Genomic DNA, 24,351 nt, shown 5'->3' on the forward strand with positions numbered 1-24,351 from the left:
AATGAGAGGGATCGTATAGTTCTTGCTGTAATCTAAGTAACAGAGTGGCTCTGGCCACTGAAGCATAAACAAATATATATGCTATATTTATAATTGGTTCGATATCTTGACTTTTAATATTGTTTGAGACAAAATCATTTCACTGAAACTTTGCAGTAACAAAGGCCCTCTGTATCTGTTTCACCTCATCCTTTATCCATTCAGTCTAAAAATAAATTGAAAAGTGTATTCTGTAGGACAGAATTTATGGAAAATACAGTATGGTTGGTATTGTGGTCTATTTCTTAAACTTATCAAACTAGTCCACTACTGGAAGACATTTACTGTGGGGACAAGAGATTCATTCCTAAGCATTCCCTTTGACTGCCAGGTAAGGGTTATCCAAGAACTGACAGCAGCATAGCATTTAAGGTCATCAGTCTGGTACAAAAAATGAATATAGAAGAGATGGAATCACTGGGTATTGAGCAGCGGGGAAGGAAATGACTTGTGCTGCCTGCTGATGTATAAAGGTATATTATGCACAATAAGAACAGTTTAGCTCCCTCAGCTCTGTGGCTTACCACGCTCTAGAACTGAAGGTATATAACATGCAGGATAAGTTTATCTTCCAGCATGGCCTGGGCAATTATTTGGTATTGATTTTCTGAAAGTTTGGTCTTTTTTTTTTTTTTTTTTTTTGGTCAGCATTCTGTTGGCCAGCGTTGCAACATAATCCAATCAAGTCCGTGCAGAGATGAATGGGGGCAGAGATAAACCCTCAGGAGTGAGTCCTTTGCATGGTCGGTGGGTAGCCTCCCTACATTAAGGACGCTCTTGCAACTGCTCTATCTCGTCAGGGGAATTGTAATCTTGGGGAATCCCAGTGCCTGATTGCGGCTCTCCTCCCAATTGTGCACTTTTGACCTCTGTATTGATTCTGTCCTCTCATGAAAAGCGCTGATGTAATTCCATGTGCTAGGATCACGCAGTGATTTGCATTTAGGAGCTGCAACTGTGTGCTGACCCCAAACCATTTCATCAGAATGAAAGTAGCCCAAATGGCAGATGCGTGTCCCCATACTATTAAAGTCTATTGTGCCATTTGGTAGGTTTTTTAAAATCATATACAGAAAAAGGGCATACATCACCCACTCCAGATGTTGATTTAATTCCAACCAGAAATTGAGAAATTCTTTAAATCACAACAAGGATCAAAGGGATTTTATTGATTTCTACATGCAGATCAATAAATAACATTCCTATTTGTTAAAATTTAACACAAAATGCTGAAGGCGTCTGAATATTTTTTCAGCAATTCCAGCGCTTTAAAAAATTATTTTTCTTTCAGGGTTTTCTTACTAATGTACACCCGTAATAAAGCCTATTCATTGACTGTCTACCTAAATACATGAAATAAAATGCCATTTAATAATTTACTGAGGAAAATCATAGATATTTCATTAAAAAATCCAATGCAAAAAAAAAATCCAATGCAATTTAAATATTGCCTGTTACATTATTTTGTTTCTCCTCTCCCTCCCTCTCCCCTTTCTCCTCCTCTCCGTCCCCCTCCTCCAAGTAGGGTGGAAAATGGGACAGAAACTACTTCTGAAGCATAGATACTTAAAGAAAACTTCGTTCAAAATGGATGTAAATCTATAATTACTTGCACTGTGTTCTGCTTTCCTATCTCTCCTTTAGTTCCTATTTATTCTTCTTTATTAATTTCGATCATCAAATATTTACTGAAAACTTACATATAGGTGCTAGAAATTCAGTGGTGAGAAAAACAGATACGGTGCCTCGTGGAGCTGATAGTTCAAATGGAGAAGCAGTTGACAAATAATACAAATAATGCTGAGTATAAAAAGAAGGGAAGAGTTTACGTTAATAGCTGACATTAGAAATTATTCGATGAACGGGATCGAATTATTTGGGAAAATACTGAAAGGATCTTGGCGGGGAGGAGTAAGGATGCTGAAGGCACTAGGTATAGATGGAACCATTCACTGGTCACCAAGGGAGGGATTGACCAGTTGTCCTCTATAGGGGGAGGAAGAAAACACTTAGTGGAGATGGACCCAAAAAGGGGAAAGAAAGCTGTGAGGTGCTCTGAGATCCTTTAAACTCGAGAAAAACTTGATACAGTGGGTTATCTGGGGATAAACTCTAAAGGAGCTTCCCTTTGTGTCCAGATCAGTGAGAGGTTAAATCAAGGTGGCCCAGGGGGACAGAAAGCCTGGGGCTTATTAAATGTTCTGGGATTTGCAGCAAGTATGGGGATATTCTGTATCCCCACATGCTAGGAATTTGGAGGTTCAAGCCAATAGTCCATAATTTTCTTTCTTTAAAAAAAGAGTCTTCAGTAAGTGCTGTGAAGATAAATTACAGAGAGTATAAAAGAGTACAACAGGAGTTTTAGTTTAGATGGGAGCAGAGAGGTACAATCAAGTGAGACCTCTTGGTTTTTTTTCGGATCTTGGGGACACTTGATTTCATTTTGAAAGACATCTCTCTGTGAGAAAATAATTACCCAAAATATCTGAGTTTACAGAAACATTAAATTAGGAAATATTGATAATAATTTAGATTGCATGGCAAATTCATAGTTTAAATTGTTTCAATAAACCTGTAAAGCAATCCCGTGGAAAAGAAAGGATGAGACCACCGACATTCAGACAGGGACTCATTAAGGGTCATGGGTAGTGAGTAGCAAAGGTGGAACTTGAATCCATGTCTTCTCCCTATAAACTCTGTGCTCTTTCCGTTAATTTTGTAATACAGTATTTGAAGTTGTAAAAGCATTCACCAGTGGTTTTTCTTTAAATCGTCATTGATCCCAATACATATAAAAGTGTTCAATTTTTTTTTAAAGCAAAACCAACCCATTTTATCTAAATTTCCAGGAATGTATATCTTGAATACATTGCAGTTTACTTCTAGAGACTATACCTGTGGCTGCTAGAGAATGGGAAACAGTTTCAGATGGGCTGTCCCATACACTTCTCATTGGCCCAGAAGAAGCAAGTGACGGGATGGCTCTTTATTGGCAGGGGACTCTCTAAATTTCCACCTTTGGAAGCCAGGCTAAAAACAGCAGCAGCATTATGGGGGAAAGTGACAATAGTCTGCCCCGGAGATAAGCTCCTACAGAGAAATACTATGGTGTCATTAAATAATCATGTTGTTGACTTTTGTCTTGGGGGGAGGGTGGTTTAGAAAGCCTTTGACTAATCCTCTGTCCCTTCTGTCATATTTCTGTGATTAATGTTTTATGACGGGGGCTCAGTTCTATGAATCACAATCGACAATATGTGTGTACTTATTAATCATTATCTAAATCAATTATTAGGTAACAGATAATGGAGTGGAGGACTGCCCTTTATATAAGTAGAGGATGCTGATTATCCAAGTTGATGACATGTGTATGGCTCATTTGTTATCATTGATTATTTGTAGTTCAGTTAAGGGACAAGTCACTGAACTTGGACTTTAAGCTCAAAGTTAAAAACCCAGCTTCACCACTTTATCAGGGACCGGACACCAGGTAGGTTTTTAAACTTTCTAGGCTTTAGGTTCATCATCAATAAAATGGGGTTAATGAAGCTTATAAAATACTTTTCAAGATGAGATTAGGTTACAAATATGAAATAAAGTAATGCAGGGTTTTTTTTGTTGTTGTTCTTTTTGCCTCTTTGTTTCATTTATATGGGAGATGAACAGACCAGATCAGAGGTAGAATTAGTGACCAAGGAATGGCATGGATAAGGGTAGACCAAGAAAGAATGCTATCAACTCCCTTGGTCAGCATCTAGATTTTTGGACTCAGATCCCAGGATAAAGATCACGTGCACATGGATGTCCTGGTCTTCTCCTCACCTGTGACCTTCCATGTTGCCCCTTGATTACATTCTCTTTAGCAGGAGTTAAAAGTTTTGATTAGAAATGAAAAGTTGAACCTACGATTTTCGGCCTGAGGCCTTCTTAATTTATCTTAATGCCGTGTGTCCCTAACTCTCTTGTTTGTTAAATTCACCCAGAGCATTCTTCAGAAAATTGAAGTCTGTGAGTGCAACTTTGCATGTGAGCACAATGTAACTGCTTCATCATGGTAAGAAATACTTGCAAGAAAAAGTGGAGGTTTTTATTAAAGAGCACAGATTTCCCCTCTTCTCCCTGGAAGTTCGCTAGGATGATCTGAAGCTACAGATAGACATACTCATTTCCAATGACGATAACTTAGGGGAATGTTAAATGGCATCCCACCTTGTCTTATCTCATCTTAAATATTAACTGTAGCAGATAGCAATGGTGATGAGTTATAAGTAGTTTGGGGATTGAAATCAAGGACACATAGGCCAAGAAAGGTGGACCTTTCTGAGTGTGCGTGATCACACTTTGCTGTCCTCTTATTTCAGCTAATTTGTTTTATTTTCACTTTAGAAGTCTCTTGCATGTTGATTGTCATCTGTCTTTCTTAGATTCCTTTACAGAAAAGAGAAAATGTTCTTAAACCTTTTTATACATAGAAAAACATTACCTTTGACAGCCAGGTGTCTTATGAGCGCATTTTGATTTGCTGCTAAGAAGTATGGGCCATGGCTATCAAATTAGTTCATTCTGAGGCTGGATATATGTCAGCATTTCATGCATCGATTCTTACAAAAGATTAGAAGATGTACTAAAGATTGCAGCTTTTCTTCAAGATTAAAATCTTTCTGATAATTTTTTAATGAGAAGAAACATTAGGGGTCAGTCTAGCATTTAAAATAGCATGCGATTATCGCAACATGTGACCCGTACTTGTTTATGGTGTCAAAACCTTTGCCAGGGTTGCTGTTATGTATCATGAACTTGTATATATGTGAAGGAGCTATACACTGTGAGTAGCTTTTGAGACCAAAAGTATAAGTATAATGTAAGACAGGAATATATTTCCTGAACTTCAGTAACGATTCGCTTTGCTTTTCATGACTTAAATTGTTACCACTTGGTATTTACAAAGCAGATTTTTAAAAATTCCACAGGGCCATCTGAGGCAGCTCTTCGATTAGAGTAGTCCGAAGGAAAGCCCGTGATACATCGCAGTGCTCTTCCCAGGTCACAGGTGTGGGAGATGAGGTTCACAAATGGTGAGAGAGAAGATGTGCCCTTGGGGCCAAAAGGGTGACCAGCAAGGGCACTGGCCAATGGGGGTCTTAAAAGATGTGGAGGAGGCCCCACCTCTGGAGTGTGAAAATCTGCCTGCCTATACCCCATCGTGCTCAGAGCCTTTTTAAGGGTTTAAGCTTAGCCCATGGAACCATGAACATCTGGCTCTTTTTTTCCACCCTACTGAAACAGCTCCAGTCCATGTTCATCTGAGAGGAGGTTAGTATCACTAATCCAGCTGCATTCCCCCTGCATTTCTCAAGCGAGTCGATATAAAGAATATATGAAATAGAAACTCTCTGACCACTCGTGAATGTTACCAATAAGTATTTTCTCTCCAGGTTGTCTAATCAAGTTCACCCAATCTTTAACCCTGCCCTATGTTACATTTTGGGTACATTCACAAATGGTGATTTTTTTCCACGGGTTGGTTTGTGCTACCTCAGTGTACGGAGAAACTGAACACTTCAGCCCTTCCATAGTGACAGGTGATGTGCACGACTGTTTGCTGACGGTGATTTGGAATATTGATGCTTTAGAAAAAGAACTACATCGAACAGGCAATCTGCACAGCTCACAAACTACACAACGAGCATTTGATATAAATAAAGTGTCAACCGGGCGCTGCAGCTTTGTGCAGAATCATTTTCAAATTTTCCTTTTTGAATTATTAAATAGACCATGTCAGAACAACTTTGATTATTATCCAATCCATATGCTTCAACACCAACCTTTTATGTAATATCAAGTGACTGCAGTGATCAATTGGACCAATCACGAATGCGCCCTCGTTCTGGAAAGGATTCAAGCACTTGGCCACGCTGCAGCATCTTATGCAGATATGCAAACACCCGCTGCATTGCTTAGAGAGGCGGCCACAGCAGGATCTGCCTTCAGGAATGTGTGGAGGCTGCGAAAGTATATTTAGTTCCTTATCGAGAACTTTAAGCATAAGTCCATCTTTTTGCCATTTGAAGACTGTTTACGTAGGTTAGCTGGAGCACAATTATCTGGAGCACAATTATCTGGCAAAGCATCTCCACAGCAGAATATGTACCTAACCTATATTGTAAATAAAATGTGATAATGCATATTTCTGAAAACTGTAGCATAAAAAAATCAAATGCTGTTTGTGATGTTTTAAGAAATACAGTATCTGCTGGAAGCAGAGACTGAGATATGCAGGCATGTAGCCACGTGTAATTTATAAAATGTGATAAAATGATAATCTCTCACCTACACTAATACACAGTTTATCTAGATAAATAACTCTTGGAATGAATACTGTGGATGCCTTTAGGGTTTTAGGCATTTAATTAAAATGGAACAAAAATATTAGCTGTCAGCTTTGGGATTTTTAGCATCTTCTCTTGAAAAGGATATTCTTTAGTCTGAGAACAGATTTGTGACATTCACTGGGAATAGATGTGAGGTGGTATTTTTCTAATCCTCGTGAAAAAAGAGGCTCCAAATGCACGGTATAGAAATCTTAAGATGCAACGGTTTCCCGAGGATGCCTCTGTTTCCCAGTGCAGCTCCCTCCCAGGGCCTGGGATGGACAGAAGGAGGAATTCAGGGAGCCTCCGAAAATTGCCAGTGATTGGAGGCAGCCCTGTGGCTCGGGCACTTTCGCCATCGTGCTAGTGCATCGCCATCACTCACAATGACTGCGGAAGCAGAGGGCTTTCTTCCTATTGCCTGTGTGTGATTTTGACGTTGGACACAGGGAGGCAGGGCAAAGCAGTGGCAGAGACCAAGCACAGGGAAGAGCCAGTGGAGGCCCTGGAGCAAACTGCCTTCCAGAATGCAGAGATTATAGGAGGCTCCACTGCTGCCCGCTTAACCCTAAAGATACATCCTAAGCTGCAGTGCAAGAGACTCGTTCAGAAATGACTCCTTTTAATTGTTCCATTGTCTACTGAACATTGATTTGGGTTTTCTTTGAGTCAGTTTTTCCGGGAAAACACTGGCTACCTTTATGTGATAAAAACTCTGTCTCTTTAAATACATAGATTGCACACTGTGTATACATATCATGTGTATTTCTTTTGTTTATTTTTGCCCTATCTTACAGGATTTGGAATACAAAGAAAGAAAAGAAAAGCCTTCCATTGTAATGCAGTGGTGCCCTATTGTCGAACAAATTAATCTGGATATTTGTCCACAATTTTGATAATAGATGACATGCTGACAAAGCATGAAATTATTACTATAAATGAATGTGGTGTGAGATTTCTGTTTTTTTCACATAGTAGATGCAGTGTTTAGGTAACATGGTTTAAAGGTTTTATTGCATGTGTGTAGATTTTCAGCACTCTTGAGAGAGATAAGAAATGGTCTAAACACTTGAGAAAAAATAATTTGAGTAAGGAGTTAGATTTTTTAAATTACTTTTAGTTCTTGCTTGGAATAATCATTTTTCGCTGTGATTTTACTTTTGGATCTGGAAAGTGGACTATATCCTAATAAAATAACAATTGTTAAGGGACTTACTATAGTTCGTGAAATAATTTCACAGATCTGGAACAAAGATGCTGTTCAAATGGGCAAACGTGTGATATGTTGATAATAAGTAACAGACTAAAGGTAGTAGGTCAGAGGTGTGTGTGTGTGTGCGCACGTGCACGCGTGCGCTCCCTGTCTCATCATACCTGGAGACTCATACAAGAGTTACAATCAAAATCAAAATATAACCCTTGTAATTCAAGTAGAAGAGAAATTTAGACAGTCAGTTGGTAACAATCCAAATCAAGAAGCACATTGTTTTTTTCCTCCAGGTACGTTTTAGCCATCAGTGTTGACAAACACTAGCCCCAAAAGGTGTATTTCAACATTTCAAAATCATTTTGGGGGGAAAATGGGGGTGGGGATACGATTCTATATATTTTCCTCATGGGCAATGGAAATAAGCTCTTATGATTCCATACTCTTTTAGCCTTCCTCCCCTCCCCCCCTTCATTTGATCACATTATTCACACAAAGAACCAATGAGCCGTATGCCATTACCTTAAAATCCTATATTAATGAGACAGCTACAGTTTTTAATCATTTGAGTTAAGCCTTGAATATTCTGTTTGTTAATATAGTGCATCCATTTAAAATGAGGACAAGCATTTTATTGTAATATTTTATTTGCAAATAATGAATAAAATACTGATTTTTCTCTTTGTAAAGTTGTTAAACATTCTGAAGAAAGCATTTTATTTTTGAGGAGTTAATTTTATCTCTAAAATCATGGGTAAAAAAAAAAGATATTTCCTACAGAGTCAGAGAGATAAGGGCCCTGTTACTTCTTTTTTCTTGCAAAATTTTGGGGTGGAAATAAATACATATACAAACTGTGTAGTGAGCCAACCTTGGTTTACTTCACAAAAATGAAAAGCATTTGAGATAGCACTTAAATGATACCTAAACAACGTATACTTATTATCTTCTGGACATATAATTGTGTGAACAAAGGAAGAATTTTTTTGTTTTTGCTTAATCTTACATTACTTTGCTTTTGTTTATGAAATGGCTTAGAAAAACACTTGAGATAAAGTTCATATAGCACCGTAATTTAACTTTTTTTTTCTTTTTAGCCAATAACCGTTCTCTGACTTAAAACATGACATCCAGGCCACCTTGATTCCACGGATGTCAACATCATAAGAATTAGAAAATGGTCTCACCTTTTACAATTCCTGTATAAAAAGGCAGCAGCGTATTTAACCTCTTGAAAGTTGCCAAACCATTTATCTGTGGGCTATTATTATTTTTCTTTTATAATGTTTTTCCTATTTGATGAAAAACCTAATATGTTGGGATGCTAGTCAAAAAAGAGGCTAAGCTATTGGATTTTGAATGCTTCTTAACAAATACACAGTGAGCTATAATATATTGATTTTGAATAGGAGGAAAAGTGTTTCAAAAATGTAATTTGGTACTGTTTTCCTAATATGAATTACATTCACAAATGAAAATCCTGAGCAAAATTTAGGAAAAATTAAAAGGAATTTACATAAGTGGAGTTTTCATGGCTAATAAAAAATACCAGAGAATTTAATGGATGTATCACATCCATATCACTGAACCTATACCTTAAAAACAAACATGAAGACACAGAGGGAATTTTCCTTGACTTGTGTTTCTCACATCTCAGCAGCTACTTAATTTAGGTTTTTTTTTTCAGTGTTCATGTAGAAGCCACTGCACTGGCATTTTTAAGAACTTTGGGGTCTGCCTAAAGCTAAGTCACAGTATCTGGGTGGGTGGCAATGTTACTTCATTTTTAATCCCTCTGAGATTACGGACAACATAGACCTGAGAAGCTGTTTGGGAACACCAGGCTCCTATTGTAGCTTCACTTGAAAAATTCAGCTGACCTCCCCAGTTTATTCTAACCGGAATATACAGAGTTACCCCCTCTCTCCCGCTCTTGTCTTCACCTCCCCTCTTAGCCACATACAGATGCCCTCTTACTTGGAACCTTTGAGTCGACTTCTTTTTTCTTATCATAATGATGATTTCTGCATAAATAATCAATCAGTCAACCAAGCATTTCATCCTATTAACCTGCCAGGGCTGACCAAACCACGAAATTTTGCTAAGAATCATCAGATCTGATGCATTCTACTGTAGAAGCAAATATATTTTTCCTCAAGTAGTTATTAGATACTTTATTTTAGATACTGCCTTTTTTTTTTTTTTTTTTTTTTTAGCAACAGAATCTAAGCAGCCTGATTGGAATTTCAAATGATCGTCACACTGAATTTGAAAGTCTGTCTTAACACAGAATGTAGCATTTTTCTTATATTTTAACCAAATAGAGGCAAGAAAGTCCTTTTTATCTTTTTCTAGCCGAACGTATCCTCAATATTATTAATTCAAATAGAAGAAAAGATCATTCCACATCTTTGACTATTTAATAAGATTTTTCAGTCTTTTGCTAGGTTATCAATTGCTTCTTCTCTCAATATTAAGTACACCAATTTTCCTCACTTCCTGATTTGGTTTGTTCTTAAGGGATATAAAATCCATGTTGTCACTTGCTAGAGCACGCAAAAGCCAGTTTGTTAGAAAACAAAGTGTTGCACTGTTTGTTTGTTTATTTATTTGTAAGAACATGAGTCTGAGTTATCCCGTGCTTCCTGTTGCCTGTTTGCCTTTGCTTAGTTTTCCTCTCTTTACACACGGAGAAGCAAACACCGTCCCTGTCAAAGGATAAATGAGGCAGAATTGGTGACGTGTGTGTTTGTCAACATAAGCAAGATCAAATGATTGCTCAGCAGGAAGAAGCCACGGGAAAGCCAATGATTTTTGACTAATTAGCAAAATAATAATAATGTCTTCCTAATGATTACCTTGCACTGGGTTGTGGCCTTTTATCAGACAGAGATACTCCATCAGTGCAAACTGGTGTTTTGAAGACAAATTAGCAATTTTATTTGAGATCATGGATGTGGAGCATTTTTGAGAAATCTTTTGAAACATCCTTTCCTTCTAGATCACTTGAGCAATGGAGAATGAGAACTAAGTCATATTTTTTGTGTGTCCCATTGTCCTGTCACCAGTGAGCACTTCAGCTAATACTTTATAAGAAGCAGCAACGTGTATTTTTCAGGACCATTTAAAATACAATTTCATTCTATCCTTTCAGGGAACTTTGCCAGAAGTGTTCATGAGGAGTAACTTGATTGAAAATAACAATGTTAACAAGATTTTTTTTTCTGTTGCCACACGCTAGCTGAAGTTGTAGTGTCCATTATCATGCGTAGCCTTATTTTAAGTAATCTTTTATGAAACTTCAAGAAGAAATTCAGGTAGACCTAAATTCTTAGTCCTGGAAAATGTCGCTGGAGCTGACATTTTCTGTGAAGTTCAGTAGTCAACCACTATTTATAGGAAACGGCGAAGACAGGAGCATCTCTCAGGTCGCAGGGCGTGTGCTGAGCTCTGTGGATTATCTTGCCTGAGACATATTCACAGGATTCCTGGCTCAGGACAAAGCTACATACTTCTCACTTTCCTAGGTGCCAGATTTACACCTTAAAAATAGAGATCAAGGATGAGTGAGCTTGGAACCAAGGGAATATTGTCTAGGAGAAGTTAGTTTGTCATATGGTGTCTAGGTTGGGAAATGCTGTGTGGACCTTGCTGATTTGGGCATTAAAACTGGTTGAATTGTATTAGATTTTCCCAAGAGAGCTGATTAAACTTTCAAATGATCATGGGGAAAAGTATCTCATCAAAATAAAAAGCAGACATGATGATAAAGTTATGGGGTTTTTTTTAGACCAGCAAGCTACCTGTTTGGTTTTTAAAAATGTTTACCCTTTAAAATAATAGATTGCTCTCTTTCAGTTTTTTTCTATTGTGATCATTTAACTGACGTATAGATTTAAATAACAAAACAACTTCTCCCACCCCATTTTCTTTCTATCCAAATCACCAAGTAAGAAGTTTTATGGTTGGGTAAGCGTTGTTGTGTTTATAGCAGCTAATACAAGGCCCATGGTTACCTTTCCTTTATTTTTACTTTTTCGCACCTTAAGCCTGCTTGGAAGTTCTTCTGACATCCTTCTCTCCACCAAGATGAGAGCAACCTGAAAAAAGCATCTGTCCTTTGTCTTACCCAGGACAGATGACTAACAGGGAGAGACAGGGAACGAGGAGGTGACAGCAGTGATGGGGGATGTGGTAATGAGGGGGAGGGCAGGGGACTGGGTTAGCAAAAGACAAGAGCAGTGTTGATAATATGCTGAGGTGGGGTCAGGGGTCAGAAGATAGAGATCACTTTAATGAATCACGTGGCTGCCACCACCAAACAGATACTCAGAGATTCTCTTAAGTCTCCATCAACCTCAGTGAATTCTTCTATGGCTCTCTAGTGCTGCACTCTCCAACAGAGTATCCACTAACCACGTGTGGCTATTGAGCACTTGAAATGCGTCTAGTCAAAATCACATGCTTTAAGTAGAGCATACATACTGGATTTTAAGATTTAATGTTAAAAACATAAAATATCAGGGGTGCCTGAGTGGCTCGGTCGTTAAGCGTCTGCCTTTGCCTCAGGTCATTGTCCCAGGGTCCTGGGATCGAGCCCTGCATCGGGCTCCCTGCTCCGCGGGAAGCCTGCTTCTCCCTCTCCCGCTCCCCCTGCTTGTGTTCCCTCTCTGTGTCAAATAAATAAAATCTTTAAAAAAAAACCCCATAAAATATCACTAATAGTTTTTGTATCACTTACATGTTGAAATGGTAGTATTTAAGACACTTTTTTTTTCTCTTTAAAAATGGCTACTAGGAAATTTAAAATTACATACTCCAAGCCACTATTCACCTGCCCTAATCATCCCAGGACCAGGTACCAGACAACTAGGGATAGACCCTATGCCCCAGAGCCCACGGAAATTGTTCAAATTAGCCAATTTTAAGGCTGCCTACCCTGCTTCTCCTACTCCTCCCTGTGCAAACCACAATAAAGGCTCTTGCGCACATTTTACCCCCTTCTCTCGGCCACCTGACTGCCCTTGGTACTTCCCCATGTGGCCCCCGCCCATGGAATGGCATGCTCCATCTTCTTGGGACCTGTGATTCAATGGCAGTAATTTTCTGATTTGTTGGCCTTGCCATACTTGAATAATAATAAAACCTACATGTTAAAACCCTTGCTATCTCTATGGGATAGTGCTGCCAGAGCTCGGTTTTCTTTTCTTTTTTTAAATTTATTTTATTATGTTATGTTAATCACCATACATTATACCATTAGTTTTTGATGGAGTGTTCCATGATTCATTGTTTGCATATAACACCCAGTGCTCCATGCAGTACATGCCCTCTTTAATACCCATCACCAGGCTAACCCATCCCCCTGCCCCCTCCCCTCTAGAACCCTGTTTGTTTCTCAGAGTCCATAGTCTCTCATGGTTTGTCTCCCCTTCCAACTTCCCCCCCTTCATTTTTCCCTTCCTACTATCTTCTTCTTCTTCTTTTTTTTTTTTAACATATAATGTATTATTTGTTTCAGAGGTACAGGTCTGTGATTCAACAGTCTTACACAATTCACTGCCAGAGCTCTGTTTTCTCCAAGTGCGATCCACTGATCACTTAAAAATGTGGAGAATCACTTACAAAATTAAACATCCAGATTCCTGGGACCCCTTAGAACTAGCTCTAGTTCTGAAGCTTCTGAAGCATAGTATTAGTTCAATAATTCTTAGCTATTATTACTTTAACACCATAATAACAATAACAGTAATAATGATGATAATAAAGTGGTTTACTTCTGGTTTGAGACGATCATTTCTTCTTTGTTTATAGTTAGTTTTGTTACTATTGTGCAATATAATAAAATATATAACTCTATATGAGATGCAAGCTAGCATTTATTATTATTGGCCAAGCTCATGTTAAGTGTTTTATACATTATTTCATTGAATCCTTATGACAACCAATTGAGTGACAAAGTAATTTGCCCAGCTTGCCAGTGTTGGAGCATATATTTATTTCTGAATGATACGTAATTTGTGTATTTACTTAGCACTCTCAGGCCCAATACTCATTCGGAATGATATTAGAATGTATATGCACAATTTAAGAATTATCATGAAACAGGGGGGCGCCTGGGTGGCTCAGTTGGTTAAGTGACTGCCTTCGGCTCAGGTCATGATCCTGGAGTCCCGGGATCGAGTCCCGCATCAGCCTCCCTGCTCAGCAGGGAGTCTGCTTCTCCCTCTGACCCTCTTCCCTCTCGTGCTCTCTATCTCTCATTCTCTCTCTCTCAAATAAATAAATAAAATCTTTAAAAAAAAGAATTATTATGAAACAAACACATATGTGGGCACAACCAGGCAGAGGACCTGGCTCCTCTCTGATCGTGTTTCCCCTCTCTTGGTCAGAGGCAGCACGCCCTGACTTTTGTGGTCATCATCTAGTGGCTATTAAGACAAAGTCACTAGATATACTCTATTTTTTTTTTCCTGTCCCTGAACATTTTCAATGATGTGCATTCTTTCTTTAAAAAAAAACCCCTAATATTCACTAGTATTAGCTAGCTAATGTTAACTAAATATTTAACTAATATTTTTAGTAAGCATTAGGCTTACAGGAGGGTTGCAAAATCATAGAGTTCCCATAGACCTCTCTCTTGCTTCTCCTGGCATTACTTTACCATACAACAACTATCCACCAAAAATTAACATGGGTAAGGGGACCTTTTTGACTTTCATCAGTTTCTTCTTTTTCTGTCCCAGGATCTTATCCAGGATCCCACAAGGCACTTAAGTTTCTATTTGGGGGGACATATTTTGAACCCATTTCTGTCTTACTACAAAATTCACAAGAGCAGTGTTTCAGGGAGATTAATTTTAAGGCAGCATGTGACATAGATTTTAGGGCAGAGAGCTCAAAGCAGGAATGTCAGGAGACTCTTGCTATATTATGACTGCTTGAGGCAGAGGAGGACTATGGCAGTGAAGGGCCATCTACGGGTCTATTCCTTTATATAGCACACACTACCTTGGAACAATGTGTTCATCTGCCTCCCCCAGAAGCCCACAAGTTCCTTGAGGGCAGGGAGCACTAGAGCTAATTCATCTTGGTCTCTCCTTCAGGTACTAAGGAGAGTGACTGACTATAGAAGTGATTTGGTGAAGGTCTGTCAAATAAATTAGTATGAATGAGAAACGTGAGCTGAGGGGGGAGCTAGGACCCACAAGAGGGATAAGCAAAGGTGAAGGGAGCAGAGGGAGAGCAAAAATAGAAGAGAGAGCCCTGATCAGCCAGGAGGGGGCCTTGGGGGAGACACACAGAAGATAAGGCATTGACAGCGGAAGACAAAGGGAAAAGCCAAGGGAGAGGAAGCGAGGAGATTTGAGGTATAAGCCGTTAAGGAGCAGTACTGTTTTCCCATCGTGCTGCTCACTCAGATTCGGTACATTATCATCCATCCCTTAACTTTAAAACCGGGCTTCCTTTATTTATTGCTGTTTTTCACAGCTCTCAGACCTTTCTTTATCATTTCCTCCCTCCTCCTTCCTGCACTCGTCCTTCGCAGGATGCTGCTAAGAAGAGTCTCCAGCCACAGCCGGGGTACGTCGCGTGATGCCCATGCCTCGTTGTCACGGGGTCACTTCCGGTGCTCAGCCCTGCACAGCCCCTTCCCGCCTCAAGGCCTTTGCACTTGTTGAGGCAGCCCCTCTTCCTAAGATTCTCAGCTCCCGGGTTTTCATAGGGTTGACTTCTTCGAAGTTTTAACCCCACTCGCTTACCCTCTATCTTATTACGTTGTTTTATTGTCTTCAAAGTGCTTAAGGCTCTGGGAGTTTTCTTGTTTGCTTATTTGCTCACTTTGTTTTCATTTGTCTTCACCCACTAGAATACTAGCTCCAGGAGAGAAGGGGGTAACTTACCACGAAACTTCCAGCCCCGGGAAGAGGACGAGAAGACTCTGAAGGGACCGACACATTGTTTTGCGCTTAGGCTCAACTCAGTCACGGGTGAGAAGCCGGCGGCGGCCACACCCCCTTAAAAACCTCACTGCTCCAAGCAACTCAAGAACTCTCAACACGCATTGCTTCTGCTTGGCTTTGTTTTTCAACGGGGCATCTATTCTAGGATCAAGGAGAGTAAGTGTTATGGGTCCCAGGTAAAATTAATTCAAAATAGTTCACTGAATGGGGATAAAGGTGAGGGAAGAGCAGCTTCCGAACTAAGATAAAATTTCAAGTAAATTTGATATCTCTCAGGCAAGTCAGTGCTTCAATTTAACACTTTTCGAATGCCTGTTAAGTACCAGGTACTGTAGCAGAAATGGCAAATATTGAGAACAACAAATTTCTGTCCTCTAGGACCTTTTTGTCAAATGGAACAGTTGGAGACGCAAATAACTGGTTGCAAAGCAATTCCTGAGAGCTCTAGAGAGGGCTAAGCTATGGAGGAGAGGACAGACCTTAAAGGCAACTCAATAGCCACTTCAACTATGCAAATTAAAATTCTCAGACAATGCTTGAATGATGATAACAGGTGTTACGGGGGGGGGGGGGCGAGTGAATGTGGCAATACTGGGTTAACATTAACCAGTTGTCTCTAATGCAGGACTTAACAGAGTCTTTAACTTACTAATACGTATTGCTAATTTACGTGGGGGCGGGGACATTGGTAAGCGTCATTGCCTAAACTTGACCGCAGTGCCTTTTTCAAAGACGATCTTGTAAAACTAGTTTCCACTGAAAAATTTTGAAATTTCTTCACAATACATTTGGCTTAAGAGTTCTAAAAAATAATTTCTTGATCTTCAGGGTTGAGGATTTCCCACTCGAAAATTTTAGGAATGGAACTGAGAACGCTCTTCATTCCTTTTTTTTTTTTTTTCCTCCATTATCTACTTAGGACTCCTTCAAGACTTGATGAAAGTCCCACATACGTGAGAGAGTTCATGGTCTAACTAGTGGAAGATGCCTGAGAGTTTTAAAAATTTTTTAGAAATTCTACCTGAAGGAATGATAAAAGATTAAACAAAAAAGCCTATCATACTAGTGTTTTGTGCCTTGTACTATTCCCTATGAAAAGCAATTAAGATTCCTTGAAGAAATGGCTGATTTCAGGGCTGGGGCACAGTAGCTACAGGATGAATTGGGACTATCTTATTATCTAGAAAATAAGAAAGTGCCCACCCCCTGCTCCAAATAAATAAACTGGTGGGACATATTACAAGGACATGGGAACAACTCTTAAGTGACCCCTACTAACCACATCTAAGACAATCTGAGCACAAAAACAATTAGTACAGTAATAAGCCACTGAAAAATGAAAAAAAAATTGTAAGCTCACGTCAAAAAAATAAATAAACAAATGGAGGAAAAGGCAGGGTTCTTACTTACAGTAGACCCTCAAGTGCCTACTCATAAAAATGGAGGAAGTGCTGGAGTTAGAAAATCACTGTTTTGCACCCATCTTGCTAAAGATTGGATCAGACAAGAGTCATTGATCCAGAGGGAAATTTTGATGAAGCAAGATATTTGTATGATATTAAGCGTCTCTGCACAGATTGCTTGTAGTTGGAAGGGGGAAAAGCAGTACCAACATAATACTAACTATATTATCGCTACATACTGAGTATTATTTATATATATTTATATACAATTTAATTTCTATATAATAAGCAACTGCATAGTAGCAATATATAATGGTGAAATCAGACAAACCTTGACTGGGTGATCCAAATTAACATCAGGGAAGGACAGATGGACATGATGTGCCTCCAGATGTGATAACTTGAGGACACAACATCACTTATGTGTTATTCCAAACTGGAATGCATCAGCTGAATTTAATCATAAGGAAACATCACATAAACCCAAAATGAAGAATATCTCAATGTAAAAAAAAAAGACTGTTTCCTTCAAACTTGTCATTGTCATAAAAGACAACGAAAGGTTGTGGAAATGTTTTAGATTAAAGTAGGCTAAAGAGACATAATAATAAAATGCATTACTTGACTCTAGACTGAACCTTGCACAGGAGGGGGAAAATGCTCTTGAAGGACATTATTGGGTCACTTGACAAAATTGGACTTAGATTAGACGGTAGATTAGAAAATAGTATCCATCAGTGTTAATTTTACTGAGGTTCATAACTGTACTGTAGTTTATGTGAGAACATATCCTCTTCTTAAGAATTAGACACTGAAGTATATGGGGATAATGGGCCCTAACATATGCTGCTCATTCTCTAGAGTCAGGAAAAAAGGGATATATATCTGTATCTATAAATTTATATCCATCCATCCACCCACCCATCTATCCATCTACCTACTTACGCATCTCCCTACCTATTGTAACTATCTTGCTCAATCTATAGATCAATGGATCTACTGATCTATCTATATGTCTTCTATCATCTATTTATCCATCTTTCTTTCTTTCTTTCTTTCTTTCTTTCTTTCTTTCTTTCTTTCTTTCTTTCTTTCTTTCTTTCTTTCTTCTTCCTTGTGCAAATGACAAAGAAATTGAGTAAAATTTTAATAGATGAATCATATACATGGTATAATGGTGTTCTTTGTACTATTCCTATTCTTTCAAGTTTTCTGTAAAGTTAATATTATATCTAAATAATGAATTTTTACAAATTAACATAGCCCCAGATACAGTTTCTCTATGGCTTGGAATTAGTCTCGTGGGCTCTGGAGTTATACACACCTGGTTCTAAGCTTGGCTTGACTACTTATAACTTCTGTGTTCTTGGATAGTCCCTTAACCTCTTTATGTTCCAGTCTCTTTATCTGTGAAATGGTAGTAATAAAAGGACCCTTCCTGAGGGTTATTATGTAGATTTAATGAGTTAATCCAAATTAAGTTTAGCACTGTACATAACACATAGCATTGTTCAGTAAGTGTTATTGTTATACGGTGAGTATTCAGTAGACTCTAGTTGATTGAAAGGATTCATGGTTGAACCAGCTCAAATACATTTAGAGAAAAGACACAAGATTGGACTAAACATGTTTCTGAAATCGCTCTCATTGTTATAATCCCTTATTTCTTTAAGTAATTCCTTGTATCTGATTTAGAAACCAAAAGATTGAATTTTTAATGATCTTTACTCTAGAGCAGTCTGTATTTATTTAAAAAAAAATAAGAGGCTGACCCTATGGTCTAACTGTAAAGTATAGCTGATTTTCAGAAGAGCCTTCAAATGAAACAAAATTGAACATCACATGCTCCTTCCCACCAAACAAGACATGATTTATTTCTGTCCAAATTTGGCCAATAGTTCCTATAAAAGAGTGAAACCATACTGCCACTCTGACAGCGACACTTTCTAAGTTCATATGTCTAGTTACACTGGCAAAAAACTGAGTTGCATGGCATCTGTTTTACTATTTTGTTTGGTTTTCTCATTTGAGGAACTGAGTCTTAGGTCAACTGAATGAAGATGTTCAATGTCACCCACTTAACAAGTGATGGAATTCAGACTCTCTCCTGGGTCTGGTGAGCTGCATTCATGTCAGTGCTTTCTTCCTCTTTGGCTCCTGAGCACCTTCAGCAAAACTGCCAAAATCAATTTCAGTTTTTTCCTACCAAGATCTTCCCAATCCTCCAACTCTTTTTTGCTCCAACCTTCTGTTTTGGCAACTTTGAAAATATTCTTCTGTATATGGAATGGAAAGAGATCATTTTGGAGTTTTGGAGTCAAGCAGAGCTGGATACAAAATCTGGTCCGTACCACATTCTTACTGCATGCCCTCAGCAGGCAAGGCAGAATAATATTCACGTTGAAAGTGTATCTCTGGGGTTGTGGGGTGGTGGTTTGGCACCTGGATGGCAGAGTCAGTTAAGTGGTGAACTCTTGGTTCCGGTTCAGATCATGATCTCAGTGTCATGAGATCGAGCCCTGTGTGGGGCTCAGCACTCAGCCAGGAGTCTGTTTGAGATTCTCTCTCCGTCTCCCTCTGCCCTTCCTGCATGCTTTCTCTCTCTCTCTCTCTCTCTAAAATAAATAAATAAATCTTTAAAAAACAAAAGTATGTCTCTGGGGTCAGATTTCTAGGATCTGAATCCTGCTTAGTGGGACCCCTTGGTTAGGCAAGGAATTTTACTTCTTTCTGTATCAGTTTTCTTATTTTTAAATGGGGATAATAGAGCTCACCCCATAGGATTGCAACAAAGTTTAAACAATATAATTATGTGAAATGCTTACAACAGTACCCATAGCATGGCAAGTACCTTTCCAAGTTTCAGTTTTCTTATAAAAAATTTGAGGATAAGCCTATTTCATATGTTCAACATAAAGATTAAATAAACTATTGCAAGTAAAAAAAAAAAAAGAACTCTGTACCTAGTTCATTAGTGACCATTCATTCATTCATTCATTGAATATGTGTTTATGAACCTCCTCCGTTAATAAGGGCTGGACTTTCAGAGAAGACTCAGATATACGAGTCTCTGCTCTACTGATCTGTGGGGGGTGGGGGGAGTGAGTTGTTGTTATAAAAGATGAGGTTTGAGTATAGGCCTGATCTCTAAATGTTAGTAAAAGCGTGTTTTGTTTTTTCCTTATCTCCCATCCCCATTTTTAAGGCTATCTAATTTCCCTTTGATTTAGAGTTTAGAATCTCATTTTCTTTTCCACAAACAGTATTTAAATGTATCTAAGTCGGCATTTAGCTAATAAGGAAAATGAACATTTTGGGGGCATTTTGAAATTTGCAAAGGGCTTTCATGTACGGCTCCTCCTTTGGTCCTCCTCCAATGCTCTGAGGGACAGATGCAGGCCCATTATCTTCATGAAAGCTCCCACGGAAACATGTCTGCCACACATTCTTAGTGATTAGCAAAATAAAAGATTTTAAAGTAAAAATATTCCTGTCTCTTTTCTTCAAAAAGCAAACAGATTCTAGAAGAGGCAAGGACAAGAGCTGGAGGAGGAAAATTGGCAATTTTTTCTTTGCATAATTTTTCTGACAAAACAAAAAGATTTCTACATCATTTTTGATGACAAACTGTACCCATATCTTTGGAATTTTTGCAAATTTAGCATCAATCATGTACATTTTCCCGTCATTTTCATTGAAATTTCATTCTATTTATCTTGTTGGCAAAGTGAAAGGCAATTTTTGTTTGCTAACGTTGCCTTTTCCCTTGCTACATAAAAAAAATGGCAATGCTGACAAGAGGGAGGCTTTTCTTTTCTCCTGCAGGGAAGCCCCCAGTGTGCTCATTTGTATGTACAGTCTATCATTACTATTTTAGCATATTTTCATTTTATTTATAGGTTTGAATCATTTATTATTCACTTGCAAACAGTTTGCCAAGGACTCTTAATTGGTACGTATAGCAATTAGAACTTTATTACTTAAATAGTTTGGGGGCCAGGAAAGGAAAGGTACCAAAATCAGCATATGCAATTTAGCTATAAAACACTACGTCTGACTTTTTATTTTATTTATGACAAGGATTTTGTTCTAATGCTTTGTAAGTAGCATGGCTGCTCTCTCTAGTTCTACGTAAATGAGATTCATGCGTAATGTGCCTCCAATTTTCACAAACAATCCCTCAAATACAGTTTTAACTTCCACTAAGGCTGTGTCTACCCATCATAAAATGAATGTTTGGGAAGGAATTACTGGTGCATGCAGGGTGTTAGTCTTTTAATAGGAGAGTCGGTTTGGGCCCGGCGAGCCTCTTCATCAAAACTTTCCTTTAGAGAAGTGGCTTTTGCCGTTTTTAGGGAGTATTTCCTGACAGAGTCACGTCAAGTCCATTCCCCATCGATGGAACTTTAGCAATCTTTGCTGTAGACAAAATTTTACAAATTAGATGAGAAAGGACTTTTCATATAAATGTAATGGCTTGGAAATGTTTATTCAGTGTAGGCAGAGCATCTGTTTGTACCTTCTATCCCTCGGGAAGATTTCCGAAAGACTACAATGAATAAAACGGAGAAAGTTGGAAATTTATGGAAACCCCAAAACTATTCCAAGAATGATGAAAATTACTTTGAAAAGTTCTGATGAGTAAGTAGTTAGAAAGTATGCACAGACACACACAGATGAACACGCAATGACTATATCTCAAGGACATGAGTCAGACATTGTGCTAGGCCCTTTCACCTACAGTATCTCATTTAATCCCTACATAATTCCACTGAAAAAGGTATTATTATTATTATCCTATTTTTACAGGTGAGAGGGCAGATAACATACATGAAATAATCATAAAACTGATGAGTTAGATTGAATATAAAATAAACTGAGAGAAAGAACGAGGTTCGACAGGGGAAGAACAACTTATTTAATGAGGGTTGAAGATGTCAGGAAAGAGATTTTAAGCAAGACTTGACAGACAACTGCAACTCTAGAACCTACTCACTGTCCTAGAACAGCTCAGTTCTCCATCATTCCTGGAAACCTGGATATCTGTCTTCATCAGCCTCCATACTCCAACCCCTATGAATTGTAGTCTGTTTTCCACTAACCAGGACTGACTGAAAGATTTTTCTGTGTGCACTTAAGGACAAGATTAAAAATCCATACTGAAACCTTAAGGGTTTTTTTTTTTCCTTAGCACTGGGTTGGCTCTCATGTTAGGCTTCACTTTTAAGGGAGAGAGAGAGAAGCACATCAGGATGTGTCCTCTACATTTGTCTACCCATCCCATCCTGTGGCTGCTGATGACCTAGGAATGGTTATGTTTGTGTACGGATGAGGAAAATGAGGTCCAAAGAGAGTAGGTAACTTACTTAAAGTCGGGTGGAAAGTAAGAGAAAAAACTTGGATGCAAGCCCAGGTCTGTCTTATGCCGGTGTTTGTGAACTTTCCATTAAGCTCTGTCAATAACCATTGGTGAGGGTCTGGGCGCCATACAATGAACCAAACAACCTGATCCTTACTGCCCGAGAGAGCAAATGTGGAGAAAATGACTGTGAAAACATGGATGGGCCCACGTGAGACCCTCTTTCAATGATGGTAGGGAAATAAAAAATTTTATTTGTACTTCAGTTAAGTTCTACTGTCATGTAGGATCAGTTCTAATGAGAGAGATTAAGGACACTGGAAATCAGTAATAAGTATGCTTCTTTCCATACCAAGATGATGTGATTGACTGTTGCAATGTGACAAGCACTTTGAGTTTGAAGACTGAAGCTCACATAACAGGTGGCATATTTTGGCAATAAGCAAGAGAACCATGGATAAATATTTATGGATATAGGACGGACAGTGTTATCGCCTGCTTAACATCCGTTCTCCTTTCTTCCTTTCCTCCACATTTTTTTCAGAATGGTGACGTATTTTGCCTCCCTGAATCTGAGGTAAATTGTAACTGATCAAAACCAATCACAACCATCATCTTCCTTGCTTTCCCAGCGTCCACGGCGTAAGGGGCAGCCATGAGAGTCAGTTCTGCCAATGGAATCTAAGAAGAAGTCTGTTCAGATTATTCCTGGGAAGGTTTTCCTTTTCTTATAAAAAAGAACAGACAGAGTTGGCATCACTTTTCACTCTATTCTTGTTTTGAGTGCAGATGTGCAGCAATCTGAACTGTAAAAGGACAGAAATGTCTGGCCGGCCATCATGGAGCTGTTGAACACACATCAGAAACAGCTTGTCTTTCGACTTTTTGTTGATGTTGTTGTTGTTTTGTTTGTGGGAAAAACTCAACACTATTTTGTCCATTTCAGTACTTTGTTACTTGCAGCTAAGTACATTCCTAACTGGTAAAGGAGAGATTATACTTAAAATATCAACTACAGCCATTTAAATGAAAAAGCGATTAAAAACATTACATTAGGGAAATAATATTTGTGCTAATCTAACTGATCAGCTCATCCATCCCCAAACCTAAATTGGTTTAATATGGGTCACATAGTAATAAAAATATGATAACTAAATGCAAGTCAGTAGATGCCGCAGTGAATGAAAACTACTTATAAGTCTTAGGGAACTTATTTCAAATTTATTCTTTTCTATCTTTGAAATAAAATATGCTCTGAGTTGACTGTGTTCCTTTTCTCTTCTTTCATCATGGCATTTTATATATATGAAATATTTTTCATGCTAATTATCTGCAAACAAGAAAGGCACATCATCACAGTGAAATCAATCCTTTCTTGGTCCTGCTCAAATTTAAATGTAGCCCAAAATGACACCTGACAGAAACATGCAGAGGTCATGCAGTTCTTGCTTATGAGAGACATTAATCAAACAAATGGCATTTGTCTAATTCAGCAATTTTATATCAGAAAATTTATCTTTTAAACCTTATGAAAAAGGAAGATTAAGTGAAAATAGATACATTTAGCATTAAAAAAGTAGAACTCTAGAGATCGAAGTTACTAAGTTATTATTTCAAAAATCGTGCTCTAAGATTGACAGGTCATTTTGAGTCTCCTACTTTTCCTACGCTTACATTTTTAGAAAAACTCTCTCCTTAGTTGTCTCTACTTCACTTTTTAAGATAACATTATTAATAGGTTAGTAGTTATGGTTTTTCCTACCATAGGTTAGTAGTTACGGTTTTTCCTACCAAGTATGGTTTGATACTTCTGAGAACACAAAATCACTTTGATAATTCTCAGAAGACAAATCATTGTGCAGCTTTCAAGGGGAAATGTCTCCAATTTGTTTTTGTTTTTGTTTTTCACTCAGAGAATGAAAAGGTTGTGAAAGGTTGCACTCCCCAACCACCTCTGTTGAGGGGATGATTTGTTATGTTCCCTCTTCAGTAATTTTTATTTTTATCT

The 24,351-nt window shown here is 38.3% G+C and overlaps 1 long non-coding RNA gene across 1 annotated transcript; it reads left to right on the top strand.

Moving 5' to 3' along the window:
• Positions 1 to 3,450: 3,450 nt before the first annotated feature.
• LOC113937270 lies at positions 3,451 to 5,324 on the top strand. Its single transcript, XR_003524571.1, has 3 exons — positions 3,451 to 3,529; positions 4,023 to 4,093; positions 5,010 to 5,324. It is a non-coding gene; the product is annotated as an uncharacterized LOC113937270 (long non-coding RNA).
• Positions 5,325 to 24,351: the final 19,027 nt, after the last annotated feature.

This window comes from Zalophus californianus, chromosome 4 (assembly GCF_009762305.2).
Source record: "Zalophus californianus isolate mZalCal1 chromosome 4, mZalCal1.pri.v2, whole genome shotgun sequence".
NCBI classification, from domain to species: domain Eukaryota; kingdom Metazoa; phylum Chordata; class Mammalia; order Carnivora; family Otariidae; genus Zalophus; species Zalophus californianus.